This window comes from Oncorhynchus mykiss, chromosome 30 (assembly GCF_057628025.1).
Source record: "Oncorhynchus mykiss isolate SJ-2025 chromosome 30, ASM5762802v1, whole genome shotgun sequence".
In the NCBI taxonomy this organism is placed as follows: domain Eukaryota; kingdom Metazoa; phylum Chordata; class Actinopteri; order Salmoniformes; family Salmonidae; genus Oncorhynchus; species Oncorhynchus mykiss.
The window spans coordinates 13,973,564-13,981,847 of NC_143051.1; positions in this window are offsets into that span (position 1 = coordinate 13,973,564).

Consider the following 8,284-nt stretch of genomic DNA (forward strand, 5'->3'; position numbering starts at 1 on the left):
AGTAGCATTCTTCTTTGAGGAGAACAACTGCCAATATAGCTTGTGGAATAGATTTGATCACGAGAGACATTCCTTCCCCTCTTCCAAATCGCTCCATCGTCAGCATACAAGGAAGCCCCAATAGTATCGTAGTCATTTTCTATGTCAAAACTTCTTTCATTACCATTTTTTTCCATTTCATTGCTCACCTTTACTAATGCATCCAAGGTAGATCTACCTTTACAGAATCCACTTTGACATTGACTCAATAAACCTCTGTGCTCCGGGAAATAGGACAATCATCTTTTCCATCAGCTTGCCTAATATCTACATGTGCACATGTGCAACCGGAGGGAAAAAAACTCTAGACCACCTTTACTCCACATACAGAGACGCATACAAAGCTCTCCCTCGCCCTCCATTTGGCAAATCTGACCATAAATCTATCCTCCTGATTCCTGCTTACAAGCAAAAACTAAAGCAGGAAGTACCATTGACTCGCTTAATACGGAAGGGGTCAGATGATACGGACGCTACACTACAGTTTTGCTAGCACAGACTAGAATATGTTCCGGGATTCATCCAATGGCATTGAGGAGTATACCAGGTCAGTCATCGGCTTCATCAATAAGTGCATCGACGACGTCGTCCCCACAAGTACATATCCCAACCAGAAGCCATGGTTTACATGCAACATCCGCACCGAACTAAAGGCTAGAGCTGCCGCTTTCAAGGAGTGGGACACTAATCCGGACGCTTATAAGAAATCTCGCTATGCCCTCAGACCAACCATCAAACAGGCAAAGCGTCAATACAGCACTAAGATGTAATCCTACTACACCGGCTCTGACTCTAATCGGATGTGGCTTGAAAACTATTATGGACTACAAAGGGAAACCCAGTCGCGAGCTGCCCAGTGACGCGAGCCTACCAGACGAGCTAAATGCCTTTTATGCTCGCTTCGAGGCAAGCGACAATGAGGCATGCATGAGAGCACCAGCTGTTCAGGACGACTGTGTGATCACGCTCTCCGTAGCCGATGTGAACAAGACCTTTAAACAGGTCAACATTCACAAGGCCGCGGGGCCAGACGGATCACCAGGACTTGTACTCCGAGCATGCTCTCACCAACTGGCAAGTGTCTTCACTGACGGTTTCAATCTCTCCCTGACCGATTCTGTAATACCTACACTACCAGTCAAACATTTTAGAACACCTACTAATTCAAGGGTTTTTCTTTATTTTTACAATTTTCTACATTGTAGAAAAATAGTGAAGATATCAAAACTATGAAATAACATTATATGGAATCATGTGGTAACGAAAAAAGGGTTAAACATATCAAAATATATTTTATACTTGAGATTCTTCAAATAGCCACCTTTGCCTTGATGACAGCTTTGAACACTCTTGGCATTCTCTCAACCAGCTTCACCTGGAATGCTTTTCCAACAGTCTTGAAGGAGTTACTACATTTGCTGAGCACTTGTTGGCTTCTTTCCCTTCACTCTGTGGTCCGACTCATCCCAAAACCATCTCAATTTGCTTGAGGTTTGGGGATTGTGGAGGCCAGGTCATCTGATGCAGCACTCCATCACGCTCCTTATTGGTAAAATAGCCCTTACACAGCCTGGAGGTGTGTTGGGTTGTTGTCTTGTTGAAAAACAAATGATAGTCCTAGTCAAAAACCAGATGGGATGGCGTATTGCTGCAGAATGCTGTGGTAGCCATGTGTCTAACAGGTTACCCTCTGTAGTCCCTTACGGTCAGATGCAGAGCAGTTGCCATACCAGGCGGTGATGCAATCGGTCAGGATGCTCTCGATGGTGCAGCTGTAGATATTTTTGAGGATTTGAGGACCCATGCCAAATCTTTTCATTCTCCTGAGGGGAAAGGTGTTGTTGTGCCCTCTTCACGACTGTCTTGGTGTGTTTGGACCATGATAGTTTGTTGGTGATGTGGACACCAAGGAACTTGAAAACTCTCGACCTGCTCCACTACTGCCCCGTTGATGTTAATGGGGGCCTGTTCGGCCCTCCTTGTCCTGTAATCCACGATCATCTCCTTTGCCTTGCTCACATTGTTGTCCTGGCATCACACTGCCAGGGATTTGACCTCCTCCCTAAAGGCTGTCTCATCATTGTCAGTGATCAGAATACTACATGATTCCATATGTGTTATTTCATAGTTTTGATATCTCCACTGTTATTCTACAATGTAGAAAATAGTAAAAAATTAAGAAAAACCCTTGAATGAGTGAGTGTGTCAACTTTTGACTGCTACTGTAAATACAGATTATATCCACTGGTTAATCCACTGATATATCCAATGGTTAACTACACGGTAATGTAAGAGTTATATATTTTTGTGATCCAATACGTCATATAGTACAGTACACTTGTCATAATTTAGTTGTCAATGAATGAATTTAGTTGTAATCCAGATCGGTTAGAAAAATTAGTCTCTTTGAAGCTTTAAAGACAATCCAAATTGTGGATTTAAAATGAAACATGAATCATCAGTGTACAATTACACCTTTGTTTTTAAGCCCTGGATTACTAGCCCCTTGATATTATTGTTGGATCTGATTTTAATTGCTAACATTTCGATGGCCATAATAAATAGATATGCCAATAGAGGACAACCTTGTTTTACTCCACTTGACAGTTTAATTCTTTCTGAGATGTAACCATTATTTACTATTCTACACATAGGTTTACTTATACATAGGTTAAAGTTATTGTATAAGAGATTCTCCAAAATTGAAATATTCCAGGCATTTATATATAAATTTACAACAACAAAAATGTTTGGGCAAGCAATTATTATTGTGTTTCATCCTATACTCTCCCTAACATCATTACCCCATAGCAACAGATGTGGGATACATACTCTCCCTACCCTTCCCCCACAAACAGCCACAAGCTCAGATGTTCAGTTATTTTAAAATGTATATCCCATATCTGCACAAAATTGAAAACTCTCACAACTCCTTCTCGCAGACACACATGTGCTCTGGCATTTGCAACCATTTTCCTTTTTTACTCACTTGGGGCAGCAGGTAGCCTAGTGGTTAGAGCCTTGGACTTGAAATTGAATGGTTGCAAGATCGAATCCCCGAGCTGACAGGGTAAAAATCTGTAATTCTGCCTCTGAGCAAGGCAGTTAACCCACTGTTCCTAGGCTGTCATTGAAAATAAGAATTTGTTCTTAACTGACTTGCCTAGTAAAATAAAAACTTAACTCATCACACTTTTCAAATCACAAAAATACACACCCCATCTTCCATCACAACCACACTCCCCCACATATAATGTACTCACATACGGTGCTTTCTATGTTTGCTGTGTTTTTATCTCTACTATGTTGATTCCTACCTAATTTGGGGCTTTTTAGTACTTTTGTGTTCCTGTTCTTTATATTTTAAGATGTATTATTTGAATAATTGTCCTTTCTTCTAATGCTGTATTTGATATATTTATAAATACTATAAATAGGAAGTCCAATACTAATTATTTTACAACATTCCCTATCTTGAATGGTATAGTGTATTTGTCAATTGTTGTATTTGATTGTTTTCCTGTTTGTTATTACAATCCCTCCCATGGATAGTATTGGGTGTTCCATTATTTGACTCCTCTATGGGAACTTTGTATTATTTAGAATAGCCATGGAGGAGTCTTGGTGTCTCGCAACCCGTTGGTTATCAATGTACAGTCTATCGTCTACGAGAGCTACATGTTTCCCTTTTAGTCTATTCACTTTGAAGAGTGGGTACAGAACTTTGCGCCGTTCTGCAATTTCTTTTGGGAACGGATCATTCATGCCTATTTTCGTGACAGATAGTCTTTTGCCCAGGCTTTTAAACGTTACTTTATCTTTAAAAAAAATGCAAATTTGTCAATGATTGTGCGCTCGTATCACTGTTTTCTTTGTCAGAAACGATGTACACATTCGAGTTTGTCGATCTGTAGCGCCAGGAATTCTTTCAGCACACTCTATGGATCGTCACCCTCATTCTCTTTAATAAGGGTATAGTACCAGATTTTCTCGCATAGATCTAGTCTGTATTTCAAGTAAGGCTTCTCTCAGAAACGTGTTCTCTTTTTTAACTTCTTTAACTAGTTACATAATACCTTTCCTTCAATTCGCAAGAGGCTTGAATGTATCTCACCAGAGAATGAATCCTAGCGAGCGAAACAGCACCCCTCTGTCTCTGTCTGTGTAGCCCATCTATATGATCCTGTCTGGTCCAAACGAGTATGACATTGTTGCCGACCATAGGATTGAACGCAACGGAAGCCAGCGAGCATTAGGCCTTTCTTGATAAAAAAATAATAATAAAATAATAGCCATCAGCTTTGAGCTAAACTGAGTGAGCTCAACAATGAATGATCCTGGCGTACCAACAAAAGAAAGTGTCAATAGGAGCCAGCTTGGATTTGGCTTCACTCCAATCACATGGCATAGAGAGCATACGTCATTGACAGAAACTTGTTGTGCATCTCGTTGTGTTGATGTCCTTAGATGGCTGGCTACCTAGCTAGCTAGCTAAAATTGTCCCTTTCCTAAATTAGCCAAGAATGGAGACAGGGATTTGGACTTGTGGTTGTACTGTCAAATGATTATGAAGGCGATTCTGATCCAACCATACATTCATACATTGTGCCCCTGGCCTGAGAGGATGGAAGTTCAATATGTAGCAGGCTCATTTTAAACTACCTAATGTTGCCCATGAATCAACAGCCTGATCAAATGGAAATGGCAGAATGAAGACATCGGTGCAGAATGCCTGAAGATAAAAACGAAATATTAAATATCTGTAAATTTGACTAAATATTAGCACTCCACATACTGGTGGGCAATAACATTCAATCTGGATAAAAACAAATCATAAGGCTAGAGAAATCAACCAATATTATCAACACAGTCAACACCTAAACATCTCAGAGAGTAAGCTTGGAGAACCAATCCGTAAAAGAAAAAGAGAATCCTCGACTGACAGTCGATTTATGCTTTTCACCACCTGGAACTGTAAGTTCCGACTTGATAAATGATAAATTGTGCATACTAGAACTAGTCAGTGAAGATATAAAGGAGTTGAAGGCGAGCCCCGAGATGAGTGACGAAAAAGCTGCGACAACAGAGAAAGAAAGAAACAAGCTAAAAGGTACAGTCAATACTATTGAAATGGACGTTAAAGTGCTATGGTCCTCTCCCGAATTTTTGTTAATTCTTAAAACAATTTACTTTTCTGATTTAAAATCATATAATGCCCAATGTATCACTAATAAACACCCCCCATACACACATAACCCTCCCTCCACAACGAACCCCCCACACACACACCCCTTACTCCATACCTGAACCCCCTCTCAGACAAGCTCCTTGTATTTGATAATCGGGCAATGTACCTAATCATGGTCTGTTCCAAGTGACAGAGGGCTGGGCCAATGGGACCTGACGTGGCTGATGTCCCGCCCCTTATGAGCTGGGACAAAACTGATGTTGTTGCTAGTGGATCGTTGGGCTGATTAGGGTAGTGCTCGATAACGGCCCGTGTCCATTCATCAGTGTCCAGCGGTGGCCGGTAAATGGTTTCTCCAGTCTCTTCCCTATTTGGCCCTCGCCAATCTCTGTCTGCCATGATCAGTGTCACACAGCTGGGACCTTACCCTGCCCTGATAGAAACACACACACAAATAACCTGCTGACACACTGGCAAAACCTGCTCTTTTTTTAAAGGAGAGAGAGAGAGAGAGAGAGAGAGAATGAGAATGAGAACAAGAGATCACCAAGCTCTCAGGTGCATTGGTCACCAATCACAACCACTTTGTCCAGTCAGGTAACCAGGACTACTTTAATCCCCCAGCAACAGAGCGGGTCATTCATCTCCGTCGAGGTGGTGGTGGGGGGCTGTCATAGACAGGGGCAGCAGAGGGCAGGATGGGACGAAGGAGGTGATGGAGAAGGGTGAGGTGGTGGGAGGGGTAATCAGAGACAGGAGCAGCAGAGCAGACAAATGGCCCCCAAAATGCAGCATTAATCAGCAGCTGATCTGCTGCCCCTTTAAAGCCAATAGCATTGACAGTGAAGGGGATGAGGGAGGGAGGGAAAGCGAGTAGGAGAGGGGGGATGAGGAGATGGAGAGAGAAAGAAAGAGTGAGGAGGGGAGGAGAGGGGAGAAGGAGTGTTATAGAGGTGGTATTGGTAAGGTTAGAGAGGAGATACAGAGATTAAACACAGAGAAAGATGGGTGCATTAAAGCATTAGTTCACTGTTATCAATGAATATAGAATCAGAGGTAGTCAACCTACTGCTCAATGAGATGTAACCAGACATCACTGACAGAGGCCTTTTATCCAACCTGATGCTGTCCCAGGCATCACTGACAGAGGCCTTTTATCCAACCTGATGCTGTCCCAAAACACTTTCTAACAGCAGTTGTTTCTGTTGTTATTGATGCTGTAATGCATGGAGACACACTAACATGCTATGTCAGACATGCCCCACACACACTCTTTCACACACTCAATCACACACTCACACACACCAGACCCTGCCAGCGAGCAGAGCAGAGCGGCCTCCTGTTTGATTTGTCACCTGACTAGTGATCAATAACTGTGATGGAAACAGAATCAGCCCAGATGAATTAAACGTCCCACTGGCTCTGACATTATTTGCCCATTAAAACCCAGTGGGATCACCCCAGATCCAAGGCCAAATTCGACATTTGTTCAGGTCCCCAGGACGTCGAGAGACGCCGTCCAAACTGGCCACTTGAGGCAACAACAAAGTGCCTGGGACAGAACCAGCAGTCCACAGAGCAGGAGCTTGTTTCTTAATCTTAGTCCACTCCTCCATCCGTCCACAGTTATTTGGCCCAGTCAAAATCAATGCCTAAACTTAACCGTGGAATTAGTTTTCTGTTTTAACACTATCCCAACACTTTAACTTAAGCCAGTTGGAATGAATGTCTAAACTTAGTGTAGAGTTGATTCTATGTGCCTAAATGTAACGTTTGTCACAGAACGTCGGGAGATGAAGTCAGATGAAACCAGCAAGTTGTTCCACACGCACACACACACGCACACGCACATACACATACCTACAAGTGCATGCAAGTACACATGAACGTGCATATACAGTGGGGCAAAAAAGTATGTAGTCAGCCACCAATTGTGCAAGTTCTCCCACTTAAAATGATGAGAGGCCTGTCATTTTCATCATAGGTACACTTCAACTATGACAGACAAAATGAGAAAAAAAATCCGGAAAATCACATTGTAGGATTTTTAATTTATTTATTTGCAAATTATGGTGGAAAATAAGTATTTGGTCACCTACAAACAAGCAAGATTTCTGGCTCTCACAGACCTGTAACTTCTTCTTTAAGATGCTCCTCTGTCCTCCACTCGTTACCTGTATCAATGTCACCTGTTTGAACTTGTTATCAGTATAAAAGACACCTGTCCACAACCTCAAACAGTTACACTCCAAACTCCACTATGGCCAAGACCAAAGAGCTGTCAAAGGACACCAGAAACAAAATTGTAGACCTGCACCAGGCTGGGAAGACTGCATCTGCAATAGGTAAGCAGCTTGGTTTGAAGAAATCAACTGTGGGAGCAATTATTAGGAAATGGAAGACATACAAGACCACTGATAATCTCCCTCGATCTGGGGCTCCACGCAAGATCTCACCCCGTGGGGTCAAAATGATCACAAGAACGGTGAGCAAAAATCCCAGAACCACACGGGGGGACCTAGTGAATGACCTGCAGAGAGCTGGGACCAAAGTAACAAAGCCTACCATCAGTGACACACTACGCCGCCAGGGACTCAAATCCTGCAGTGCCAGATGTGTCCCCCTGCTTAAGCCAGTACATGTCCAGGCCCATCTGAAGTTTGCTAGAGAGCATTTGGATGATCCAGAAGAAGATTGGGAGAATGTCATATGGTCAGATGAAACCAAAATATAACTTTTTGGTTAAAAACTCAACTCGTCGTGTTTGGAGGACAAAGAATGCTGTGTTATAACATATTTAGTGTATAGATCCCCACAGCCAGTATGATAGGGCTTCAGCTCTGTTAGCAAAAACAAGTCTTCAGGTCTTAAGGATACTACCATCATGCAGTTCACCCAACCCCCACTGCTGCATATACCAACACATTCTCCAAAAGCAAACAGACAAATATTACTGTCACCTTGGTTTTTAATATTAATGTCACCTTGACTTTTAATTAATATTACTGTCACCTTGGTTTTTAATATTACTGTCATCTTGGTTTTTAATATTACAGT